Source organism: Hemitrygon akajei, chromosome 5 (assembly GCF_048418815.1).
Source record: "Hemitrygon akajei chromosome 5, sHemAka1.3, whole genome shotgun sequence".
NCBI lineage: Eukaryota > Metazoa > Chordata > Chondrichthyes > Myliobatiformes > Dasyatidae > Hemitrygon > Hemitrygon akajei.
Genome location: NC_133128.1, coordinates 94843561 through 94871070, shown reverse-complemented (window position 1 = coordinate 94871070; position 27510 = coordinate 94843561).

The window sequence follows — 27510 nt, the reverse complement described above, 5'->3', positions numbered from 1 at the left end:
CCAAAGCATGCGAATTAATGAGACTTCTCCATTATTACATCTATCACAGAAAGGATATATTTGAATAAAAACGAGATAGCTTATCTTTAGACATGTGAGCCTTTTGAACCACTTTGAATTGTAAAAGGGAATGACTGGCACATAACAATGAAGTGTTAACCAATTTAAAATTTCATTCCAAGTTTCCTCAGAAATTGAAGTCTGTAAATCATGTTCCCAAAGATTTTTAATTTTGTCTATAGGAACATTTCTCATTCCTAACAACATACCATAAATATTGGATATTGAACCATTATAAAAAGGTTTCAAATTAAAAATTACATCTAATAAGTCCTTATCGGAACTTATAGGAAATATATATAGTTGAGAATGCAGAAAATCTCTAATTTGTAAATAACGAAAAAAAGAGTTTTGGGTAATCTATATTTAGCTGACATTTGTTCAAACAAAAGAAGACTTCCTCCGACAAACAAATCCTGGAAACATTTAATACCCAATCTATCCCATGCTTTAAAAACTGAGTCGGTCACCGAAGGTTTAAAAAAAATAGTTAAAACAAATGGGACTAGACAAAGAAAATCTCAATAAACCAAAGAATTTCCTAAATTGTACCTAGATCCTCAAAGTACGTTTAAATTCCAAACTTTCAGTTAGTTTACTAAAAGATAAAGGGAGTGAGGATCTGAGAAGAGAAATGATAGAAAATTTATTAACAGTTAGCTTCTAAAGATATTTCAAGGGATATTAGAAACTTGGTTCGAAAAAAGAGGGATGTCTACAATAGATATAGGCAGCATGGAGTAAAGGAATTGCTCGAGGAATATAAAGAATGTAAAAGGAAACTTAAGAAAGAGATTAGAAAAGCTAAAAGAAGTTACGAGTTTGGTTTGGCAAATAAGGTGGAAGTAAATCCGAAAGGCTTCTACAGTTATATTAAAAGCAAGAGGATTGTGAGGGATAAAATTGGTCCCTTAGAGAATCAGGGTGGTCAGCTATGTGTGGAGCCGAGGGAGATGGGAGAGATTTTGAACGATTTCTTCTCTTCGGTATTCACTAAGGAGAAGGATATTGAATGGTGTAAGGTGTGGGAAACAAGTAAGGAAGTTATGGAAACTATGACAATTAAAGAGGTGGAAGTACTGGCGCTTTTAAGAAATTTAAAAGTGGATAAATCTCCGGGTCCTGACCGGATATTCCCCAGGACCTTGAGGGAAGTTTGTGTAGAGATAGCAGGAGCTCTGACGGAGATCTTTCAGATGTCATTAGAAACGGGGATTGTGCCGGAGGATTGGCGTATTGCTCATGTGGTTCCATTGTTTAAAAAGGGTTCTAGAAGTAAGCCTGGCAATTATAGACCTGTCAGTTTGACATCAGTGGTGGGTAAATTAATGGAAAGTATTCTTAGAGATAGTATTTATAATTATCTGGATAGACAGGATCTGATTAGGAGTAGCCAGCATGGATTTGTGCGTGGAAGGTCATGTTTGACAAACCTTATTGAATTTTTTGATGTAGTTACGAGGAATGTTGACGAGGGTAAGGCAGTGGATGTAGTCTATATGGACTTCAGCAAGGCCTTTGACAAAGTTCCACATGGAAGGTTAGTTAAGAAGGTTCAGTCGTTAGGTATTAATGCTGGAGTAATAAAATGGATTCAACAGTGGCTAGATGGGAGATGCCAGAGAGTAGTGGTGGATAATTGTTTATCGGGATGGAGGCCGGTGACTAGCGGGGTGCCTCAGGGATCTGTTTTGGGCCCAATGTTGTTTGTAATATACATAAATGATCTGGATGATGGGGTGGTAAATTGGATTAGTAAGTATGCTGATGATACTAAGGTAGGAGGTGTTGTGGATAATGAGGTGGGTTTTCAAAGCTTGCAGGGAGATTTATGCCGGTTAGAAGAATGGGCTGAACGTTGGCAGATGGAGTTTAATGCTGAGAAGTGTGAGGTTCTACATTTTGGCAGGAATAATCCAAATAGAACATACAGGGTAAATGGTAGGGCATTGAGGAATGCAGTGGAACAGAGAGATCTAGGAATAACAGTGCATAGTTCCCTGAAGGTGGAGTCTCATGTAGATAGGGTGGTGAAGAAGGCTTTTGGAACGCTGGCCTTTATAAATCAGAGCATTGAGTACAGAAGTTGGGATGTAATGTTAAAATTGTACAAGGCATTGGTAAGGCCAAATTTGGAATATTGTGTACAGTTCTGGTCACCGAATTATAGGAAAGATATCAATAAATTAGAGAGAGTGCAGAGACGATTTACTAGGATGTTACCTGGGTTTCAGCACTTAAGTTACAGAGAAAGGTTGAACAAGTTAGGTCTCTATTCATTGGAGCGTAGAAGGTTGAGGGGGGATTTGATCGAGGTATTTAAAATGTTGAGAGGGATAGATAGAGTTGACGTGAATAGGCTGTTTCCATTGAGAGTAGGGGAGATTCAAACGAGAGGACATGATTTGAGAGTTAGGGGGCAAAAGTTTAAGGGAAACACGAGGGGGTATTTCTTTACTCAGAGAGTGATAGCTGTGTGGAATGAGCTTCCTGTAGAAGTAGTAGAGGCCAGTTCAGTTGTGTCATTTAAGGTAAAATTGGATAGGTATATGGTTAGGAAAGGAGTGGAGGGTTATGGGCTGAGTGCGGGTAGGTGGGACTAGGTGAGATTAAGAGTTCGGCGCGGACTAGGAGGGCCGGAATGGCCTGTTTCCGTGCTGTGATTGTTATATGGTTATATGGTTATATGGTTATATCGGACAGTCCTCACGGTTAATATAGTATGTCCAAAATGTAAGGTTTCGTATATTGACTGCCCAATAATAAAACCTAAAATTTGGTAAAGCTAAACCTGCATTCTTCTTAGATTTTTTAATATGAACTTTATTTAGTCGAGAATGTTTGTTTTTCCATATATAAGAAGATATAATAGGATCAAGAGAATCAAAAAAAGATTTAGGACTTAAAACTTAATACCTGAAGAAGTTATATAAATTTGGGTAAAATGTTTATTTTAATAGAATTGATTTGGCCAATCAAGGATAACGAAAAAGGCGACCAATTTGCTTATGTCCTTTTAACAAAATTCAGTAAGGTAAGAAAATTTTCACTAAATAGGTGTTTATATTTCTTGGTAATTGTTACACCCAAATAGGTAAATTGATGTTTTACAATTTTAAAGGAAGGTTAGTATTAATTGATGACAAGTTATTCAGAGGAAAGAGTTTCCTCTTATGTAAATTCAGTTTGTATCCTGAAAGCTGGCTAAAAAGCCATTCGGCTTTACAATTCAACCGCCAGGGGTAAGATATGTTAAAGTGCCGGGGTTAGGACTGAGCTTAAGTTACCATTCAATGTATTTTAGTAAACTATTTAAGAACTTTTTAAAAACTATTTATTAATGCTTTTTGAGAGGGTGATTTTAGATGCATATCATATTATACTGAGTTAAGTATTGTATGTAATTAGTTTTGCTACAATAAGTGTATGGGACATTGGAAAAAATGTTGAATTTCCCCATGGGGATGAATAAAGTATCTATCTATCTATCTAAAACACGAAAGTAGAGAAAGCTCAGGAGGTAGTGAAGTCTCAACATTAGAAATAAAAAGCAATAGATCATCAGCATAAAGTGAAACTCTATGAACAGTCCCTCTCCTTAGAATACCAGTAATATCATTAGACTCTCGAAAAGTAATGGCTAAGTGTTCTAAGGCCAAATCAAAGGGCAAAGGGCTCAAGGGACAACCTTGTCCAGTTCCATGTTGAAGTTTTTTTTTTATAAATTTTTTTATTAGTTTTTCAAAACATCTTACAAAATTAAAAACCCCAAATCCCAATGAGGAGCATTAATACAGTGCAAGATTAAACATACAATAACAATATGCTACAAAGGAAGAGAATTTAACAAAAAACCACCTAAATTAAAGACAAGTGAGCTTAGTGTCCTCCCCAAGCCCCACAACACAGGAAAAAAAACAACTCCAGACCGACCACAACACAGTATAAAGAGTATAGGTCAGGACAGTCAAACTCCCAGACTGTGAATACACTTAGCAACAGAGGATAATAATGCCTACTACCAGAAAAAAAAGGGAGCTGGAAGCAAAAGAAGAAGAAAAAAAGGAAAAAAAACCCTAGTCAAGAGGAAGGTTATGAAAGTACTCGATAAAAGGTCCCCAGACCTTATGGAACTTTAGATCCGAATTAAGAACTGAATAATGAATTTTTTCGAGGTCCAAGCAGGCCATAATGTCGTTAAGCCATTGCGCATGAGTGGGCGGGGCAACATCTCTCCATCTAAGGAGGATCAAACGTCTCGCCAGGAGAGAGGCAAAGGATAGTATTCGGCATTTGGTCGGACCCAGACATAAATCTGTCTCGCCCCAAAAACTGAACAGAGCAATTAAGGGGTTAGGTTCTAGGTGCTGATTCAGAATACCCGATAATGTAGTGAAGACATCTTTCCAGAATTTCTCCAAGCTAGGACAGAACCAGTACATATGGATGAGAGAGGCCACGCCCCTCTTGCATTTATCACAGAGCGGACTAATGCCAGGGTAGAATCGAGATAGTTTAGATTTAGACATATGGGCTCTAAGAACAATCTTAAACTGTAAGAGGCAATGGCGAGCACAAAGGGAGGTTGAGTTAACCGATTTGAGAACTGAGTCCCAGCTCTCCTCGGATAAGGAGATATTTAAATCCTGCTCCCAGGCCATTTTAATTTTATCCACAGGGGCCCATCGTAAGGCTGCTAGTTTATCTCGGATAATTGAAATTAAACCTTTACCTAGTGGATTAATGGAAAGAAATAGGTCCATAGCATTTTTCGCAGGCATTTCAGGAAAGTTAGGAATTAAAGGAGCAGTAAAGTGTCGGATTTGGAGATATCTGAAAAAGTGAGCGTTAGGCAGGTTGAACTTAACGGAGAGCTGCTGAAAAGAAGCGAAGCAATTATCAATGAAGAGATCTTCAAAATGTCTAATGCCCTTCCTGTACCAAACATGGAATGCTGAATCATACGTAGTAGGTAAAAAAAGGTGATTATGTGCGACAGGGCTAGAAATGGAAAACCCCTGGAAACCATAGCATTTCCTGAACTGAGCCCATATACGCAAAGTGTGTCTAACCAGAGGATTAGCTATTGATCTGGGCAGACTGCTAGGGAGTGCAGAGCCAAGAAGTGCAGATATAGATAATTCTTTAGTGGAGTTCAACTCCATTGCCACCCAGTTAGGGCACTCGGGTTGACCGTGGAAGAAAGACCAGAAAGCAGCACAAATTATATTAGCTGCCCAATAATATAAGCGTAAGTTAGGTAAAGCCATGCCACCCTCTTTTTTAGATTTTTGGAGGTGGATTTTATTAATTCTGGAGCGCTTATTCTGCCACAGATATGACAAAATAATAGAGTCTAAGGAATCAAAAAAAGATTTAGGAATAAAAATTGGGATAGATTGAAATAAGTATAAAAATTTGGGGAGAACATACATTTTAACAACATTAATATGACCTACCAAGGACATAGATAGAGGTGACCATTGTACCAGACTCTGTTTTATAGTATATGAAAGATTGACAAAGTTTTCACGAAAGAGATCTTTAAACTTCCTTGTGACTGTAATTCCAAGATAAGTAAATTGATTATGGACTACTTTAAAAGGGAGATCACGAAATATTAGTTCTTGTGCTTCTTTATTAATTGGGAAAAGTTCACTCTTATGTAAATTAAGTTTATAGCCAGAGATCTGGCTAAACTGGTCAAGAAGTGAAAACATTAGAGGTAAGGATGTAGACGGATTTGAGAGAAAGAGTAATAAGTCATCAGCATAGAGAGAAACTTTATGCTCAACACCCCCTCTCCAAATCCCGGTCAGTTCAGGACATTTTCGAAATGCTATCGCCAGAGGTTCTATAGCCAAATCAAAGAGAAAGGGACTTAAGGGGCATCCCTGACGGGTGCCACGTTTGAGATTAAATACTTGGGATTTCTGAAAATTAGTTAGAACAGAAGCAGTAGGACACAGGTACAGCAATTGGATCCAAGAGATGAAACTTTGGCCGAGGTCAAATTTTTCTAAGACTGCAAAAAGGTAGTTCCACTCTATACGATCAAATGCTTTCTCCGCATCAAGGGAGATAACACATTCAGGAGTCCCAGTTGGAACTGAGTATAAAATATTAAATAGACGCCGAATGTTAAAAAAAGGGAGACTGTTTTTAATAAAGCCTGTTTGGTCATCAGAGATAATGGAGGGAATAACAGTTTCTAATCTATGAGCCAACACTTTAGCTAAGATCTTTACATCAACATTGAGCAGTGAGATTGGCCTGTACGAGGAACACTCTGTTGGGTCTTTGCCCTTTTTTAAGAGAAGAATAATAGATGCCTCATTGAAAGAGGGTGGCAATTTGCCGTAATTAAACGAGTCAGATAATACTGGAAGTAACTGAGGAGAAAGAAGTGAAAAGAATGATTTATAAAATTCCACAGGGAACCCATCAGGTCCAGGAGATTTCCCTGAGGACAGTGCAGAAATTGCAAAAGATATTTCTTCTGGTGATATAGGCGCATTGAGTTTGGCTTTGGAATCAGATGAAAGTGAGGGGATATTCAGATTCTGTAAAAATTGATCCACAGAGATATTGTCATTCAGGGATTCAGAGGAATAAAGCCGAGAATAAAAATTTTTAAATGCGTCATTAATTTCTAAATGATCCGATGTAAAGTCTCCGTTCTCCTTCCGGATCTTTGTAATATGTTGTTTGGCTTTGGAACGCCACAGCTGATTGGCTAGGAATTTACCAGACTTATCCCCATGAATGTAAAAGCGGCTCTTGCTTTCGAGAAGTTGGCGTTCGACAGGTTGAGTGGACAGAAGGTTAAATTTAGTTTGGAGTTCAACGCGCTTCTTGTATAATTCAGGGTTCTTAGTTTGGGCATATATTTGATCCAAATCTTTAATCTAGTTAATAAGGTCTGCTCGATCTGCACGGGATCTTCTATTGAGATTTGCTGTGTAAGAGATTATTTGACCCCTCAGATATGCTTTCATGGCATCCCAGACAATCTGGGATGGCACTTCAGGTGATGTATTAGTGTTAAAATAAAAGATTATCTGGTCCTTAATAAATTTTACGAAATCGTCATCCGATAATAAAGTTGAATCGAACCGCCAGTGTTTGTTCCTCTGAGGGAGACTAGGAAAGTTCAGAGAGAGGGTAATTGGGGCATGGTCAGAAATCAGTATACTCTGATAGTCACAAGAGTGGGCAAATGGGATAAGTTGGTTATCGAGTAAGAAGTAGTCAATTCTAGTGAAGTTATGGTGAACATGTGAGAAAAAAGAATAATCTCTCTCCGTAGGATGGAGGAAACGCCATATATCAGAGATACCAAAATTAGAGAGAAACGATTGAATAGCTAAGGCAGATTTAGTAGGTGATCTGGTAACAGAGGACGATCGGTCCAGTTTAGGATCCAACCAACAGTTGAAGTCACCACCCAGTATAAGAGAGTATGAGTTTAAGTCTGGTAGTGAGGAAAAAAACCGTTCAAAAAAGTTAACATCATCAAAGTTGGGGGCATACAGGTTTGCTAGTGCAACTTTAGTGTTATATAGTTTACCAGAAACAATAATAAAATGGCCATTTGTATCAGGTATTTTATTATGGAGTTCAAAAGGAATATTTGAGTTAGTAAGAATGGAATCTCCCCTAGCTTTACCGGCAAAGGATGAATGAAAATGCTGACCCGCCCACTTTGACAGAAGCCGGGCGTTATCAAAACAACGAATATGAGTTTCTTGAAGGAAAGCAATGTCAGCTTTGAGTTGTTTGATATGTGAGAATACCTTTCTCCTTTTAACAGGGTGGTTCAATCCCTTTACATTCCAGCTCACGAATTTAAGTGCACTAGCCATTATCAATTACTGATGCATAAAAGGCAGCAGGCATATAAGAAGTCAAGCAGTACAATAGCAGTCTGGGAGCAGAGATGTAAACATAGATTCGTAAGGTCAAAATATAAACATGTCCTAAGCAATAAAGAGATGTTGGAACTGGAAAATCCACCCCATTCGCACAACCCAAAACTAGACGGCTACCAAAACAAGTAGCTAGCTCTACCAAAAAAAAAATTAACCCAAATACAACTTCCAGATCTGTGTCATTAACAACAGTTCCGTATAAATACTATAGCAAATAATATCTAGTTTATGCACTAGAAAACATAACTACAGATTAGAACACCTTCTGCAGAAATATAAAACTTAATACAGAGAAAATCGGAAGAAAACCAAAACTAACCTACCCGCGAAAAATTATAGAAGAATAAAGTAAGAGAAAGGGGAAAAAAAGGTAAGGAGGAAAAAGAAAAAAGAAGAGGAAGAGGAAAATTATAAATTCAAGACGAGTATTTATCAACCGTTTACAGAGAAGGGAGAAAAAAATTCAGAGATTAGAAAAAAGGGGTGAAGAAAAGAAAAAGATAAAATAAATAAATATTTAGAACAAAGGAAAAATAAATCAGCAGTTGAACTGTGAACCGACAAACAGGGAGGCCTTCACTAAAGACTTCGAACCTCCAAAACAAGTTAGAGTTAGTTGTAGAACTCTGTAGGTAAAGTTATACAAGAATAAAAATAGATTACACACACACCAAATCCCGGGAGAGATTGTCAACAGCCCTTAAAGTTTCAATGAATAATGTCTGAGTGATTCAAGTGAATTCCAAGTCCAGAGAAAGTAATTTTACTATGAGGAGTACGTATCCACCATTTTAGGAGGTCCGATCAGATTCCGAAGATGACTGGATAGCCAGAAGACTTGCCACAAACGCTTCAGCTTCCTTCGCTGATTTGAACCACTTGAATTTCCCAGTATTAAGCTTGATTCGTAGATCAGCAGGGTTACGAAGGGAAGGTTTGAAACCACGATCAAAAAGCACTTTCATTATGCCTTTAAACTCAGTGCGCATCTTTAAGGTCTGGGGTGCAAAATCTTCCACAAAGCGAATGGCTGTATCCTTGAAAGGAAGCGACCCCCTGCGACGCGCCTCTACGATCAGACTGTGTTTTACCTGGTATTGATGGAAACACATGATTACTGGTCGCGGGCGGGAGCCCAGAATTCCGGGGGGAATGTAGACTCTGTGTGCCCGTTCGAGCTCGGGCGGCTTCGGAAGCAAATCTTTCCCGAATAACTCACAGAGAAATTCGGCAAAAAACTTCACGGTTGATCCCTTTTCAGTTGCCTCTGGTAATCCCAGAATTCTGATGTTGCAGCGTCTGCTACGATTTTCGAGATCCACCATTTTGGAAAGAAGTTTGTTAGATTTTTCCTCTAAGCTGGAACAGAGAGTCTCCAAGTATCGAACACGACTTTCTAAGTCTTCAGAAGTCGAATCGATGCAAGATAAGTGTTCAGCATGTTTGTCCACTTTATCGTTGATTCGATCCAGTTTGTCTTCTAACTGTTTGAAAGCGGTTTTAAATTCCTTTAAGATTTCGTCTCGGAGCTTTCCAAGCACAACCATTGTCTCGTCCGACGGGGTCATAGCTTCTTTTCTCCCGGATTTAGAACTCTTACTAGACATTGTAAGTTAGATATATTCACAGGCAAGTAAGAGATACCGAAATAATTCCTAACTAAGGTTTAAAAAATGAAGTCATTTAGTGCAAAGATAGCGACAGTAACGGAACAAAAGTTCGGAGCAGCTAAACAATCGCCATCTTACCGGAAGTCCCATGTTGAAGTTTAAAAGTTGAAATACTGAAAATTAGTAAGGACCATGGCAGAAGGAGATAGATATAGTAATTTAATCCATTGAATAAAATCGGGCCCAAAATTATATTTTTCTAAAGTTTTAAATAGATAATTCCATTCAACTCGATCAAAAGCCTTCTCAGTGTCAAAAGAAATCACATTCCGATACCTCCTTAGAAGGGGAATAAGTAACATTTAATAAACAACAAATATTAAAATGGGAATATTGAGTTTTAATAAATCCCGTATAATCATCAGAAATGATAGATGGTAAAATATTTTCAGTTCTACGGGCCAGAAGTTTAGATAGGATTTTAGTATCAACATTAGGTAAAGAAATTGGTCTGTATGAAAAGCATTCGGTTGGGATCTTATTCTTTTTAAGGATAAGCAATATAGAAGTTTCATAAAAAGATTGTGGCAACCTACCCAATTTAAAGGAGTCCGAAAAAACTACACATAAATGAGGTATAATCAGTGAGGGAAAAGCCTTATAAAATTCTGCAGAAAATCCATCAAGACCCATAGCCTTCCCTGAGTGCAAGGAACGTACAGCCTGGGCAATTTCCTCATACAAAATAGGTTGATCCAACTGTTTTCAGTTATCAACAGAAAGTGTAGGAATGTTTAATTGATCTAAAAAGTTATTCATTACAGTGTTATCTTTGGGAGGGTCAGAACTATAAAGTTTAGAATAAAATTCTTTAAAAATATCATTTATTTCTAAATGGTCAGATGTCCTATCACCATTGGCAAAGAAATTTGTAAAGCCATTTAGCTATAAAGGCTTTTAATTGGCTAGCCAATAATTTACCTGTTTTGTCTTCATGGATAGAAAATTGACTTATGTTTTAAAAATTGAGTTTCAATTGAATATGTTAAAAGATCATATTTAGTTTGAATTTCAACACACCTTTTATATAATGCAGGATCTGGAACCAAGGAATATTTTTGATCTAATTGTTTTAACTGATTAGCTAACTCAATTCTCTCTTTATTAGTTTTTTCCTTGACGATTTCAGTATAGGAAATAATTTGACCTCTAATAAAAGCCTTAAAGGCATCCCATCCAATAAGACTAGAAGTCTCTTCCAAAGTATTCTCTTCAAAAAAAAAGAATAATTTGTCTTTCCAGAAATTTTAAGAAATCTTTATCAGATAACAAAGTTAAATTAACACACCAAGATCTGTTTATTTAAGGAAGACCAGGGAGATTTAAAGATAAAAGCACCGGAGCATGATCTGAAACTGCAATTTCTTTGTATTCACAGGATCAAACTAAAGGAACTATTTGACTATCAATAAAAATGTAATCAATCCTGGAATACATATGATGGACATGAGAAAAAAAAGAGTACTCCCTATCTAGTGGATGTAAGAAATGCCATATATCAACAATACTGCATTTTATTAAAAAAGATTTAATAAACAAAGCTGATTTATTAAGTGTCATTGTTTTAAAGGATGTCCTATCTAAAACTGGATCTAACCAACAATTAAAATCTCCTCCCATCACCAATGAGCTGAAAAAAACACTGAAAAAATGCTGGATCATCTGTATTTGGAGCATACAGATGAGCAAATACCATTAATTTATTATCTAATTTTCCTGACACTATGATAAAACGCCCATTAGTATCAGACACTACTTTATGTTGGATAAAGGGAACTGTATTATCCATAAAAATTGAAACTCCTCTAGACCTAGCATGAAAAGAGGAATAAAAATATAGTCCTTTCCATCTACTGAAAAGATGTAAGTTATTACACTTACGTTCATGTGTTTCTTGTAAAAAAAATAATTGGGGCCTTAAGTTTTTTAATATAGGCAAAAATCTTATTCCGCTTCACAGGGTGATTTAATCCTTTCACATTAAGACTGAATATGTTAATAGTATGACCCTTTATTAATACTATTTAATAGAGAAATTAAAGTAATAACTAGTAAAATGAACATTAAAACCAAACAATAAGCTTTGAAATAGGGTAACAAAGCAGCAGATTTGGCTAATATCCCAAAACAGCTCCTAGAAAAAGACACTATTCTCTCCACCCAAAGTCAGAAGGCCAGCCAAGAGAAGGCTGGTAGCTACAATTAATGACATCACCCTCCCAAAGGAGCCTGCTGATTGAATTCTAATTAATTCCAAGGTCGACTGTATTCCAAACTAGACTAAATAATGGCCAAGAAAGGCTTAGCTCTCATAACAAGGAGACAGATAGATTAATTATTACAGTCTCAAAACAATAGAATGAAAAATACCCAAACTAAACCTTAAGCCTTCTGAGGAAATAGTGACATACTGTGCTTTGTTGGTACTCCAGTTTCTTCCCACACCCAAATAGTGCATGCACAGATAGATTAAATGGCCACAGTACATTGCCTCTTGTGCGTAGACTATTAGTAGAATTTGGAGTGGAGCATATTGATGGATATGTGGGAAGAATGAATAGGTTTCAACATTATTGCTGCAAATAAAAATGCTTGATGGTGTAAACTTTGTGCTGGTTGACTAAACTGAGGTGCCCTTCTTAACTTGCACCCAAGTAGTGTTTGCAGATTTGTTCTTTCACAGAAATATGATTGGATTACACCATCTGTTGTTCACAAGCACAGCAAGCCCACCTCCCTTCCTCCTACTGCACTGGAGGTTAACTCTGTCTGCTCATATCATTGAGAGGTTAACTCTGTCTGCTCATATCATTGAAAACCCATTCACAGCAGCGTTGGAATTGGGGATTTGCTCATGTAACCATGTCTCAGTGAAACACATAACACTGCATTCCCAATATTCATTCTGTGCCCTCGTGAGTGCTGCTAGTTCCTCCATTTTATTTGCCAGCGATCTTACATTCTCCATAGGCCAGTTAGAAGAATGGGTTGAACGATGGCAGATGGAGTTTAATGCTGATAAGTGTGAGGTGCTACATTTTGGTAGGAATAATTCAAATAGGACATACATGGTAAATGGTAGGGCTTTGAAGAATGCAGTAGAACAGAGTGATCTAGGAATAATGGTGCATAGTTCCCTGAAGGTGGAATCTCATGTGGATAGGGTGGTGAAGAAAGCTTTTGGTATGTTGGCCTTTATAAATCAGAGCATTGAGTATAGGAGTTGGGATGTAATGTTAAAATTGTACAAGGCATTGTTAAGACCAAATTTGGAGTATTGTGTACAGTTCTGGTCACCAAATTATAGGAAAAATTTCAACAAAATAGAGAGAGTACAGAGAAGATTTACTAGAATGTTACCTGGGTTTCAGCATCTAAGTTACAGGGCAAAATTGAAAAAATTAGGTCTTTATTCTTTGGAGCATAGAAGGTTGAGGGGGGACTTGATAGAGGTATTTAAAATTATGAGGGGGATAGACAGAGTTGACGTCGATAGGCTTTTTCCATTGAGAGTAGGGGAGATTCAAACAAGACGACGTGAGTTGAGAGTTGGGGGCAAAAGTTTAAGGGTAACACGAGGGGGAATTTCTTTATTCAGAGAGTGGTAGCTGTGTGGAATGAGCTTCCAGTAGAAGTGGTAGAGGCAGGTTTGGTATTGTCACTTAAAGTAAAATTGGATAGGTATATGGACAGGAAAGGAATGGAGGGTTATGGGCTGAGTGCAGGTCAGTGGCACTAGGTGAGAGTAAGCGTTTGCCACGGACTAGAAGGGCCGAGATGGCCTGTTTCTGTGCTGTAATTGTTATATGGTTATATGGTTACACTGATAGACGGGAGATATGGTTTATATCTCTATCTCATGTTGTGCCACTTTTTACCCGATCTGCAGCCTCGATAATTTCTGCATTTGCCTCCCAATGAGTCTGAGAGAACACCTTGTAATGTCTGAGGGTAGCAAACATCTCCTGCTCTGTAATCTATACAAAGTCTGGGAAGTTGATGCCACTTTGCCTCACTTCTATAGACACTGTATCTCTCTCCCAAGTAAATACAAATGCTAAGAATTCATTTCAGATCTCCCCCATCTGTTTTGGCTCCACACATGAATTACCATTCTGGTCTTCCAGAGGACCAGTTTTGTCCCTTGCAACCCTTTTGCTCTTAACATATCTGTAGAATCCCTTAGTATTCTCCTTCACCCTGTTTGCAAGGGCAACCTCGTGCCTTCTTTTAGCCTTCTTGATTTTTTTCTGAAGTTTTCTCTTGCATTTCTTATACTCCATAAGCACTTCATTGTTCCTACCTGCTGTGCATCTCCTTTTTTCTCTAAACCAGGGCCTCAATATCTCTTAAAAACCAAGGTCCCCCACACCTGTTATCTTTACCTTTTATTTTGACAGGCACATATAAGCCTCATATTCTCAAAATTTCATTTTTGAAGGCCTCCCATTTATTAAGTACACCTTTGCCAGAAAACAGCCTGTTCCAATCCACACTTGCCAAATCATTTCTGATACCATCAAAACTGGCCTTTCTCCAATTTAGAATCTCAACCCACAGACCAGACCTGTCTCTTTGCTTATTTAGTTTGAAACTAAAGGCATTGTGGTCACTGGATGCAAAGTGTTCCCTACACAAACTTCTGTCACCTGCCCTGTTTCACTCCCTAACAGCAGGTCCAGTATCTCACTCTCTCTCGTTGGGACTTCCTCGTACAATGTAGAAGTCTAAAAGTCAGTGCTCACTTAGAATCCCTGTCATTACAGATCGCAAACCAAGCCAGAAATCTCGGTGTTGTGATGGGCTCTGACTTAAAATTTGACTGCTACATCAAGGCAATTACAGAGTCAGCCTACCACCATCTTAAAAATATGGTGAGAGTTCAAGGGCTTGTGTCTCAGCAAGATCTAGACACACTCATCCATGCATTTATTTTCAGTAGGCTTGACTATTGTAATGGCGTTTTCACAGGTCTCTGTAAAAAAAATCCCTCAGACAGATTGCAGTCATTCAGAACACTGCTGCTAGAGTCCTCACTAAGACCAAGAAAGTAGAACACATCACTCCACTTCTCAGATCATTATACTGCTTCCTGTCCATCAGAGGATTGACTTTAAAAGATCACCACTGGTTTATAAAGCCATGAATGGTCATGGGTCAAAATACATCTCCAATCTCTTGCTGCATTATAAACCTTCCAAGCTCTCAGGTCATCTGGAGTGGGCCTGCTCCACATAACTAGAATAACCTTCCTGAGGATCTGAAGTCTGCCCCAAATTTATAAACACAAAATACTCTGCACATGCTGGGGTCAAAGCAAATTCTTTGCCCCAACTTTATGTCTTGTTAAATCGAGGCATAAAAATTTTCTTTTCGCTGTATCTTTTAATTAGAATCTCCTGCACTGTAACTTCCTTTAATTTCTTCTTGCTAATCAATCCTAAATGCCGATAGGTTACTGGTCAAAGCTCAATTTCACTGCACGTCTCACCACTGTCTTTTTCAACTCCGGCAGTAGACTTGAGTGAAATTCCCTCCTCTCAAACTTCTGATGTCTGGGTTGATCTCTGGTCAAAGCTCTATAGTCAAAGACTGAGGTATTTAGAGGCACATGATAAAGTAGGCCAAAATTATCATTGTTTTCTTCAGGGCAAATCTTGCCTGACAAATGAACTGGGTGCTCAATGTTCCGGAGTTCTGTTGTTTTAGAAGTGACAGAATGGCAGGGATTGCTAGTCAGGGAAAATGTCACGGCAGTGCTCAGTCAGGATAGACTGGAGAAATGGTCTAGTGAAGTGTTATGGATGGAACAAAGAAATAAGGAAGGAATGGCCACATTAATAGGTCAATATTATAGACCACAGTCTGAGGGATTTAGAGGAACAAATTTGCAGAAAGTTCACAGACTGATACAAAAACGTAAGGTAGTTATATACAGATGATTTTAACTTTCCACAGATTGACTGGAAATCCCATACTGTAAAAGGACTAGATGGGATAAAGTTTGTCAGATGTGTTCAGGAAAGTTTCCTTCATTGGTAACAGAAGTCCCAATGTGAGAGAGTGTGATACTTGATCTGCTATTAGGGAGTGAAACAAGGCAGGTGAATGAAGTTTGTGTAGGGAACACTTTGCATCCAGTGGCCACAATGCCATTAGTTTCAAAGTAAATATGCAAAAAAATGGGTCTGGTCTGTGGGTCGAGTTTCTAAATTGGAGAAAGGTAGCAGAAATGATCTGGCAAGTGTGGATTGGGATGGGCTGTTTTCTGGCAAAGGTGTACTCGGTAAGTGGGAGGCCTCAAAACTAAGATTTTGAGATTGCAAAGCTTGCATGTGCCTGTCAGAATAAAAGGTAAAGATAATAGGTATGGGGAACACACACAAAATGCTGGTGGAACGCAGCAGTCCAGGCAGCATCTATGGGGAGAAGCACTGTCGACTTTTTGGGCCGAGACCCTTCATCAGGACTAACTGAAAGGAAAGATAGTAAGAGATTTGAAAGTAGGATGGGGAGGGGAAAATGCAAAATGATAGGAGAAGACCGGAGGGGGTGGGAGTGGAGCTGAGAGCCGGAAAGGTGATTGGCAAAAGGGATACAGAGCTGGAGAAGGGAAAGGATCATGGGATGGGAGGCCTTGGGAGAAAGAAAGGGGGAGGGGAGCACCAGAGGGAGATGGACAACAGGCAGAGTGATGGGCAGAAAGAGAGAGAAAAAAAGGAGGGGGAAAAAAACTAAATATATCAGGGATGGGGTAAGGAGGGGAGGAGGGGCATTAATGGAAATTAGAGGTCAATGTTCATGCCATCAGGTTGGAGGCTACCCAGCCGGTATATAAGGTGTTGTTCCTCCAACCTGAGTGTGGCTTCATCTTGACAGTAGAGGAGGCCGTGGATAGACATATCAGAATGGGAATGGGATGTGGAATTAAAATGTGTGGCCACTGGGAGATCCTGCTTTCTCTGGCGGACCGAGTGTAGGTGTTCAGCGAAACAGTCTCCGAGTCTGCGTCAGGTCTCACCAATATATAAAAGGCCACACCGGGAGCACCGGACACAGTATACCACACTAGCCGACTCACAGGTGAAGTGTCGCCTCACTTGGAAGGACTGTCTGGGGCCCTGAATGGTGGTGAGGGAGGAAGTGTAAGGGCAGGTGTAGCACTTGTTACACTTACAAGGATAAGTGGCAGGAGGGAGATCGGTGGGAAGGGATGGGGGGGGGGGATGAGTGGACAAGTGAGTCATGTACGGAGCGATCCCTGCGGAAAGCAGAAAGTGGGGGGGAGGGAAAGATGTGCTTGGTAGTGGGATTCCATTGGAGGTGGCTGAAGTTACGGAGAATTATACGTTGGACCCGGACGCTGGTGGGGTGGTAGGTGAGGACAAGGGGAACCCTATCCCGAGTGGGGTGGTGGGCAGATATGGTGGGTAGGGGGGGTGGTATGGGGAGCCTTGGTTTTCAAGAGGTATTAAGGCCCTGGTTAAGAAAAAATGGAGGTACAAAGCAGCTATAGGCAGGCAGAAACAAATGAGGTGCTTATGGAATACACAAAACACAAGAGAAAGTTTAGGTAAGAAAGAAGATCAAGAGGGAAAGAAAGCACGAGGTTGCCCTAACAGACAATGTGAAGGAGAATCCTAAGGGATTCTACAGATATGTTAAGAGCATGAAAGGATGGCAAGGAACAAAATTGATTCTCTGGAAGATCAGAGTGGTAATCCATGTATGGAGCCAAAGGAGACAGGAGAGATCATAAATAATTTTTTCAATCTCAAGAAATGGACACAGAGTTCATAGAAATGAAGCAAAGTGACATCAACTTCATGGACCCTATACAGAATACAGAGGAGGGAATGTTTGCTGTCCAGAGGTAAATTAGGGTGGATAAGTCCCCAGAGTCTGGCAAGGTGTTGCCTCAGACCCTGTGGGAGGCAAGTGCAGAGATTGCCCTAGTGACAATCCTTAGTGACAGGTGAGTTGCCAGAGGAGTGGAAGATGGCCAATGTTGTTCCATTGTTCAAGAAAAGGCTGGTGAGCCTGACGTCAGGAGTGGGAAAGTTATTGGAAGGCATTCTGATGGACCAGATATACAAGTGTTTGGATAGCCGTAGACTGATTTAGGTTGGTCAGCGTGGCTTCCTGCGCGGTAGGTCATGTCTAACCACTCTTATAGTGTTTTACAAGGAAGTTACCAAGAAAGTGGATGAAGGCAAGGCAGTGGATGTTGTCTATGTGGACATTTGACCAGATCCCTGCATGGGAAACTGGTCAAGAAGGTTCAGTCAGTCAGCATTCAAGATGAGGTAGTAAATTCAATTAGACAATGGTTTTGTGGAGAAGCCAGAGAGTGGTAGTAGATGGTTGCCTCTCTGACTGGAGGCTGGAGGCCTGTGAGTAGTGGTGTTTGCAGGGATCAGTGCTGGGCCTGTTGTTTGTCTTCTATATCAACAACCTGGATGATAAGGAAATTAACTGGATCAGCTCATTTGTGGATGCCACCATGTTTGCAGGGGCAGTGGACTGTGAGGAAGGCTATCATGGCTTACATTGGAATCTGGAGCAGCTGAAAAATGGCAGATGGAAATTACTGCAGACAGCTGTGAGGTTTTCCACTTCGGTAGGACTGGTCAGGGTAGGTCTTACCCAGTGAGCAGTAGGCACTGAGGAGTGTGGTAGAACACAGGGTTCTGGGAATACCGGTACATAATTTGTTGTAAGTGGCATCACAGGTAGATAGGGTCATAACAAAAGCTTTTGGCACATTGTCCTTTGTAAATCAAAGTACTGAGTCCAGGAGATGGGATGTTATGATGAAGTTGTATAAGACATTGGTGAGGCCTAATTTGGAGCATTGTGTGCAGTTCTGGCCACCTATCTACAGGAAAGATTAGATAGGTTAGGGCTGTATTTCTTGGAATGTAGAGGATTGAAAGGAGATTTGTTAGAGGTATACAAATTATGAGGGGTGTAGACAGGGTAAATGCAGGCAGGCTCTTTCCACTGAAGCTGGGTGGGACTATAAGCAGAAGTCATGGGATAAAGGAGAAAGGTAAAAAGTTTAAGGGGAACATGAAGAGAAGTTTCTTCACTCAGAGGGTCAGGAGAGTATGGAATGAGCTGCCAGCACAACTGGTGCATGCAAGCTTGATTTCAATCTTTAAGAGAAGTTTGGATAGGTACGTGGATCGTAGGGGTATGGAAGGCTTTGGGGGCGATTACAGATCGATGGGAGTAGGTAGTTTAAGTGGTTCAGCATGGACTAGATTGGCTGAATGGCCTTTTTTGTGCTGTACTCTTCTATGACTCTATGACTGGAATTCTGTGTGGCAGGATAGACAAAAGAGAGTCAATGGATGTTATGCATTTGGATTTTTAGAAGGCCTTTGACAAGGTGCAACACATGAGTCTGCTTAATGAGATAAGAGCCTATGGTATTGCAGGACAGATACTAGCATGGATAGAAGATGGGCTGACTGGCAGGAGGCAAGGAGTGGGAATAGAAGGGATGTTTTGGTTGAGTGCTGGTGACAAGTGGTGTTCCAAAATGATCAGTATTGGGGCCGCTTCTTTTCAAGTTATATGTCACTAATTGGGATGATAGCATTGATGGCTTTGTCGCCAACTTTGCACATGATACGAAGAAAGATGGAGGGGTAGGCTGTACAGAGGAAGCAAGGAGTCTGCAGAAGGACTTGGACAGTTTGGGAAATTAGGTAAAGAAGTAGCAGATGGAATAGACTGCCAGGAAGTGTATGGTCATGCACTTTGGTGAAAGGGATAAAGGTGAAAATAATTTTCTAGAAAGGGTGGAAGTTCAAAATTCAGAGTTGCCAAGGGACATAGGAATCTTTGTGTAGGATTCCCTGAAGATTACTTTGCAGGTTGTGACAAAGGTATAGAAGGTGTTATGTTTTGTAACTCCACAAGAAAAGAATTAATTAAGAGGAAAACAGGGAGCCAGGAATATGAGTCTAACTTCATTTTTGCTTTAAGGGAGGTGCGCATGTATGACATGAGGGTGTGATAACATTTGACAGTTACATAGAACTCATAGTATACTCTTTAATATACCTACTATATGCAGACATTCACATCATAGTAAATTTTAAATTGTCCTATTCAGGCCTGAAGATTTAATCACTGTGGAGGATTTCTTACTCTTGTAGGATAATGTCTTTCCTGAAAAGGTGGGTCCTTCTGCTTGGCAGGAAAGGCTTGTGGCTGTGGAACAATCTCAGATTCTGGAGCCCCCTCCATGGTGGTTGCAGGAGTTGGATCTGGGGCCACAGGACATGGCTCTGACAGCTCTGGACACCTTGCTTTTGGACATGTTGGCATTACAAACAGTGCATGGCAAGCTTCACTGAACGATGTAGATCTCAATGTGGTAGTACAGTGTCTGACATCACAATTTCCTTTTCTTTTTGGAAAGCCACCTCACACTGTTGTTTTTCTTCCCACTGTGTAGTAATGAGTTCAAGGGGTGGAGCACAGTAGCCAGGTTTGGCAGGGACCTGATATAGTAACTGACAAATCCTAAAAAGGAACACAACTGTGACACGTCCTTTGGCCTTGGGGCATCCACCACTGCTTGAATTTTCTCACTACACTTGTGTAATTCTTGTGTGTCAATGGTGTGACCACAGTAAGTGATGAATGGTTTAAAAAAATCACACCTGCATTGTGCTCTGACCTCATAATCTTCCAAAATTTAAGACTATCTTGATATTTTAGAGATGTTCCTTGCCATCTTCACCAATAACAATGATGTCCTCCGAGTAACACTGAGTGCCTGGGAAGCCTTGCAGCACCTGGTCCATTGCTTTCTACTAGGGTGCAGGTGCAAATGCTCCTCCAAAAAATAAGCCTATTATAGTGATAAAGCCCTTTGTGAGTGTTTATGGTGAGGACACTTAGGACTCTTTTTCCATCTTCATCTGTAAGTAGGGTTCAGCTAAGTCCACTTTGCTGAAATGTTTTCCTCCTGAAGGGTTTGTAATGGTATCCCCTATCCTGGGCAGAGGGTATTGATCTACTTTAAGTACTGGGTTGACGTTGATTTTAAAATCATCACAGATCCTGACAGACTCATCCTTCTTGGATACTGGGACCACTGATGTTGCACATGAATTCACTCAACATTAGAGAGAATTCCTTCAGCCTCCATGCAATCTACTCACTGGCAACTTTATCACGGATGGTATAAGGAACCAGACGGGCATTGTAAAATGTTGGCAAAAATGAAATTAAATCATTAGAAAGAGGTGAAGGTGTTGAATCATTATGGATAGACCTCAGAAACTGCAAGGGTAAAAAGACCCTGATGGGAGTTGTATCCAGAACCCTAAGCAGTCATAAGGATGTGACCTACAAATTACAATGGGAGATTGAAAATGCATGCAGTCATGGGGGACCTCAATATGCAGGTAGATTTGAAAATCAAGTTGGTGCTGGATTATAGGAAGGGGATTTTCTAGAGTGCCTACAAGATGGCTTTTTAGGGCAGCTCATAGTTGAGCTCATTAGAGGACCATTTATTCTGGATTGGGTGTTGTGCAATGGACCCGAATTGACTAGAGAACTAAAAGTAAAAGAACCCTTAGGGGGTAGTGATCATAATATGATTGAATTCACCCTGAACTTTGAGAAGGTGAAGCTAAAGTCAGATGTATCAGTATTACAGTGGAGTAAATGGAATTACAGAGGCACAAGAGAGGAATTGGCAAAAATTGATTGGAAAAGAACACTGGCAGGGATGACGGCAAAGCAGCAATGGTTGGAATTTCTGGAAGTAATTCAGAAGGTATAGGAGATCCACGTTCCAAAGTGGAAGAAATATTCTAAAGGCAAGATGATACAAGCATGGCTGACAAGAGAAGTCAAAGTCAACATAAAAGCCAAAGAGGGGACAGATAATTGAGCAAAACTAAGTGGCAGGTTAGTGGATTGGAAAGCTTTTAAATACCAATGGAAGGCAAGTAAAAAAGTAATTAAGAAGGTAAAGATGGAATACAAAAATAAGCTAGCCAATAATATTAAAGAGGATACCAAAAGTTTCTTCAGATTTTGTGTAAAAGAGAGGCAAAAGTGGATGCCGGACTGGGGGAAAACGATGCTGGAGTGGTACTAATGGGGGACAATGAAATTTTGGATGAACTGAATAAGTATTTTGCATCAGTCTTCACTGTGGAAGACACTAGCTGAATGGTGGAGGTTCTCAGATTCAGGGGGCATGAAGTGTGTGAAGTTACCATAACTAGAGAGAAGGTTCTTGGGAAACTGAAAGGTCTGTAGGTAGATAAATCACCTGAACCAGATGGTGTACACCCCAGAGTTCTGAAAGAGGTAGCTGAAGAAATTGTGAAGGCATTAGTACTGATCTTTCAAGAACCACTGGATTCTGGAATGGTTCCGGAGGACTAGAAAATTGCAAATGTCACTCCATTCTTTAAGAAGAAAGGAAGCTATAGGGTAATCTGATCTCAGTGGTTGGGAAGATGCTGGAATCGATTATTAAGACCATAAGACCATAAGACAAAGGAACAGAAGTCAGCCATTTGGCCCATTGAGTCTGCTCCGCCATTTTATCATGAGCTGATCCATTCTCCCATTTAGTCCCACTCCCCCGCCTTCTCACCATAACCTTTGATGCCCTGGCTACTCAGATACCTATCAATCTCTGCCTTAAATACAGTCAATGACTTGACCTCCACTGCCGTCTGTGGCAACAAATTCCACAGATTCACCACCCTCTGGCTAAAAAAAATTTCTTCTCATCTCTGTTCTGAATGGGCGCCCTTCAATCGTCAAGTCATGCCCTCTTGTACTAGACTCCCCCACCATGGGAAACAACTTTGCCAAATCTACTCTGTCCATGCCTTTCAATATTCGAAATGCTTCTATGAAGTCCCCCCTCATTCTTCTAAACTCCAAGGAGTACAGTCAAAGAGCAGTCAAACGTTCCTCATATGTTAACCCTCTCATTCCCGGAATCATTCTAGAGAATCTTTTCTGAACCCTCTCCAACGTCAGCACATCCTTTCTTAAATAAGGAGCCCAAAACTGCACACAGTACTCCAAGTGAGATCTTACCTCAACATCACATCCCTGCTCCTATACTCAATTCCTCTAGAAATGAATGCCAACATTACATTTGCCTTCTTCACCACTAACTCAACCTGGAGGTTAACCTTAAGGGTATCCTGCACGAGGACTCCCAAGTCCCGTTGCATCTCAGAACTTTGAATTCCCTCCCCATTTAAATAATTGTCTGCTCATTTATTTCTTCTACCAAAGTGCATGACCATACACTTTCCAACATTGTATTTCATTTGCCACTACTTTGCCCATTCTCCCAATCTATTCAAGTCTCTCTGCAGACTCTTTGTTTCCTCAGCACTACCGGCCCCTCGACCTATCTTTGTATCATCAGCAAACTTAGTCACAAAGCCATCTATTCCATAATCGAAATCATTGATATACAATGTAAAAAGAAGCGGCCCCAACACGGACCCCTGTGGAACACCACTGGTAACTGGCACCCAACCAGAATGGGATCCCTTTATTCCCATTCTCTGTTTCCTGCCAATCAGCCAACACTCTATCCACGTATGTAACTTTCCCGTAATTCCATGGGCTTTTATCTTGTTTAGCAGCCTCATGTGCGGCACCTTGTCAAAGGCCTTCTGAAAATCCAAATGTACAACATCCGCTGCATCTCCCTTGTCTAGCCTACTTGTAATTTCCTCAAAAAAGTGCAATAGGTTTGTCAGGCAGGATTTTCCTTTAAGGAAACCATGCTGAGTTCTGCCTATCTTGTCATATGCCTCCAGGTACTCCGTAACCTCATCCTTGACAATCGACACCAACAACTTCCCAACCACTGATGTTAAGCTAATGGGTTTATAACCTCCTTTTTGCTTCCTTGCCCCCTTCTTAAACAGCAGAGTGACATTTGCAATCTTCCAGTCCTCCAGAACCATGCCAGAATCTATTGACTTTTGAAAGATCATTGCTAATGCCTCCACAATCTCCACAGCTACTTCCTTCAGAACACGAGGGTGCATTCCATCTGGTCCAGGAGATTTATCTACCCTTAGACTATTCAGCTTCACGAGTACTTTCTCTGTCGTAATTGTGACTGTGCACACTTCTCTTTCCTGACACCCTTGAATGTCCAGTATATTGCTGATGTCTTCCTCAGTGAAGACTGATGCAAAATACTCAATCAGTTCCTCTGCCATCTCCTTATCTCCCATTACAATTTCTCCAGCGTCATTTTCTATCGGTCCTAAATCTACTCTCACCTGTCTTTTACTCTTTATATACTTGAAAAAGCTTTTAGTATCCCCTTTGATATTATTTGCTAGCTTCCTTTCATAGCTCCTCTTTTCCCTCTTAATGACCATCTTAGTTTCCTTTTGTAAGCTTTTAAAAACTTTCCAATCCTCTGTCTTCCCACTAATTTTTGCTTCCTTGTATGCCCTCTGCTTTGCTTTTACTTTGGCTTTGACTTCTCTTGTCAACCACGGTTTCATCCTTTCTCCATTTGAAAATTTCTTCTTTTTTGAAATATATCTGTCTTGCAACATCCTCACTTCTCACAAAAACTCCAGCTACTGCTGCTCTGCCGTCCTTCCCGCTAGTGTCCCTTTCCAGTCAACCTTGGCCAGTTCCTCTCTCATGCCACTGTAATTTCCTTTACTCCACTGAAATACTGACACATTGAATTTCGGCTTCTCTTTCTCAAATTTCAGAGTGAACTCAATCATGTTGTGATCACTGCCTCCTAAGGGTTCCTTCGCCTCAATCTCTCTAATCACCTCTGGTTCATTACACGATACCCAATCCAGAACAGCCGATCCCCCAGTGGGCTCAACAACAAGCTGTTCTAAAAAGCCATCTCATAGGCATTCTACAAATTCTCTCTCTTGTGATCCAGTGCCGACCTGATTTTCCCAATCCATTCGCATGTTAAAATCCCCCACAATTATTATAACACTGCCTTTCTGGCAAGCCTTTTCTATTTCCTGTTTTAATTTGTAGTCCACATCACTGCAGCTGTTTGGAGGCCTGTATATAACTGCCATCAGGGTCCTTTTACCCCTGCAATTTCTTAGCTCAACCCATAAAGATTCTGCACCTTCCGATCCTATGTCACCTCTTTCTAATGATTTAATATAATTTCTTACCAATAAAGCCACGCTCCCCTGCCTACCTTCCTATCCTTCCGATACACCGTGTATCCTTGGACATTCAGCTCCCAGAGACATGCATCCTTTAGCCATGTCTCAGTGATGGCCACAATATCATACCTGACAATCTGTAGCTGTATGACAAGATATAACCATATAACAATTACAGTACAGAAACAGGCCATCTTGGCCCTTCTAGTCCATGCTGAATGCTTACTCTCACTTAGTCCCACTGGCCTGCACTCAGCCCATAACCCTCCATTCCTTTCCTGTCCAATTTTACTTTAAATGACAATACCGAACCTGCCTCTACCACTTCTATTGTAAGCTCATTCCACACAGCTACCACTCTCTGAGTAAAGAAATTCCCCCTTGTGTTACCCTTAAACTTCTGACCCCTAACTTTCAACATGTCCTTTTGTTTGAATCTCCCCTATTCTCAATGGAAAAAGCCTATCCATGTCAACTCTATCTATCCCCCTCATATTTTTAAATACCTCTATCAAGTCCCCTCTCAACCTTCTACGCTCCAATGAATAAAGACCTAACTTGTTCAACCTTTCCCTGTAACTTAGGTGCTGAAAGACCTACTTCTAAGTTAATTAAATTAATTAAAGGAGCTGACCGGCCTCACCTGACTGGGAGCAAGTTCGTCCTCAGCCTCTGTTCGCCGAAGCTTCTCGAGCCAAAGCCTTCCTACTCTGTCTCCCACTACTCCGTCGTCCGCTCCATTAATCTGCTCGCTTTTTAAACTCTCCGGCTGTCTCAGAGGTGACCTCCACGCACTTGTGCAGTCATGTCCCATTCAAACTGCCGAAGAAATTACCTTCATTAAATGACCTCTCATTAAGGATGAGATTTCAGGGTACTTGGAGGTACATGATAAAATAAGCCATAGTCAGAATGGTTTCCCCAAAGGAAAATCTTGCCTGACAAATCTGTTGGAATTCTTTGAAGAAATAACAAGAATGACAGATAAAGGAGAATAGGTGAATATTGTGTATGTGGACTTGCAGTAGGTATTTGACAAGTTGCTGCTCTTGAGACTGCATAATAAGCTATGAGCCCACGGTATTGCAGGAAAGCTTCTAGCATTGATAAAGCAGTGGCTGATCGGCAGGAGGCAAAGAGTGGAAATAAAGAGAGCCCTTTCTGACTGGCTGCTGGTGACTAGTTGTGTTGCTTTTATGTTATATGTCAGTGATTTGGATGTTGGAATTGATGGCTTTCTTGCCAAAGTTTACAGATGATATGAAGATAGATAGAGGGCAGCTATTTTGAGGAAGTAGAGAGGCTACAGAAGGATTTAGACAGATTAGGAGAATGAGCAAAGGAATAGCAAATGGAATATACAGTAGTGCTATCATGTTTGCTGTTGTGTGCTGGGGCAGCAGACACCAACAGAATCAACAAACTCATTCGTAAGGCCAGTGATGTTGTAGGGGTGGAACTGGACTCTCTGACGGTGGTGTCTGAAAAGAGGATGCTGTCCAAGTTGCATGCCATCTTGGACAATGTCTCCCATCCACTCCATAATGTACTGGTTAGGCACAAGAGTACATTCAACCAGAGACTCATTCCACCGAGATGTCATAGGAAGTCATTCCTGCCTGTGGCCATCAAACTTTACAACTCCTCCCTCGGAGTATCAGACACTCTGAGCCAATAGGCTGGTCCTGGACTTATTTCCACTTGGCATGATTTAATTATTTATGGTTTTATATTGCTATATTTCTACACTATTCTTGGTTGGTGCGACTGTAACGAAACCCAATTTCCCTCGGGATCAATAAAGTATGTCTGTCTGTCTGTTGGGAAGTGTATGGTCATGCACTTCGGTAGAAGAAGTGAAAGGGTTGACTATTGTCTAAGTGGAAAGAAAATACAAAAAAATCTGAGGTGCAAAGGAATTTGAAAGTCCTTGTGCAGGATTCCCTGAAGGTTAATTTGCAGGTTGAGTCTGTGGTGAGGAAGGCAAATGCAATGTTAGCATTCATTTCAAGAGGACTAGAATATGAAAGCAAGGATGTAATGTTTAAACTTTATAAAGCACTGGTGAGGCCTTACTTGGAGTATTGTGAGCAGTTTTGCACCCTTTATCTTAGAAAGGATGTGCTGAAACTAGAGAGAGTTCAAAGGAGGTTCACAAAAATGATTCCAGGTTTGAATAAGTTGTCTTATGAAGAGCATTTAATGGTTCTAGGCCTGTATTCACTGGAATTCAGAAGAATGAGGGGTGACATCATTGAAACCTATTGAATGGTGAAAGGCCTTGATAGAGTGGTGTGGAGAGGATGTTTCCTGTGGTGGGAGAGTCTAAAACCAGAGGACACAGCCTCAGAATATAGGGGCACCCTTTCAGAATGGTAATGTAGAGGAGTTTCTTTAGCCAGAGAAGGGTGAATTTGTGGAATTCCTTGCCACAGGCAGCTGTGGAGACCAAATCTTTATGTATATTTAAGGCAGAGGTTGATAGATTCTTGTTTCGTCAAGGCATCACAAGATTGCAAGACAAAGGAGCAGAAGCAGGCCATTCAGCCCATCGAGTCTACTCCACCACTCCACCATGAGCTAAACTATTCTCCCATCTAGTTCCAATTTCTGGCTTTTCCACGTATCCCTTGATATCCCTTAATTAGATACCTATCAATC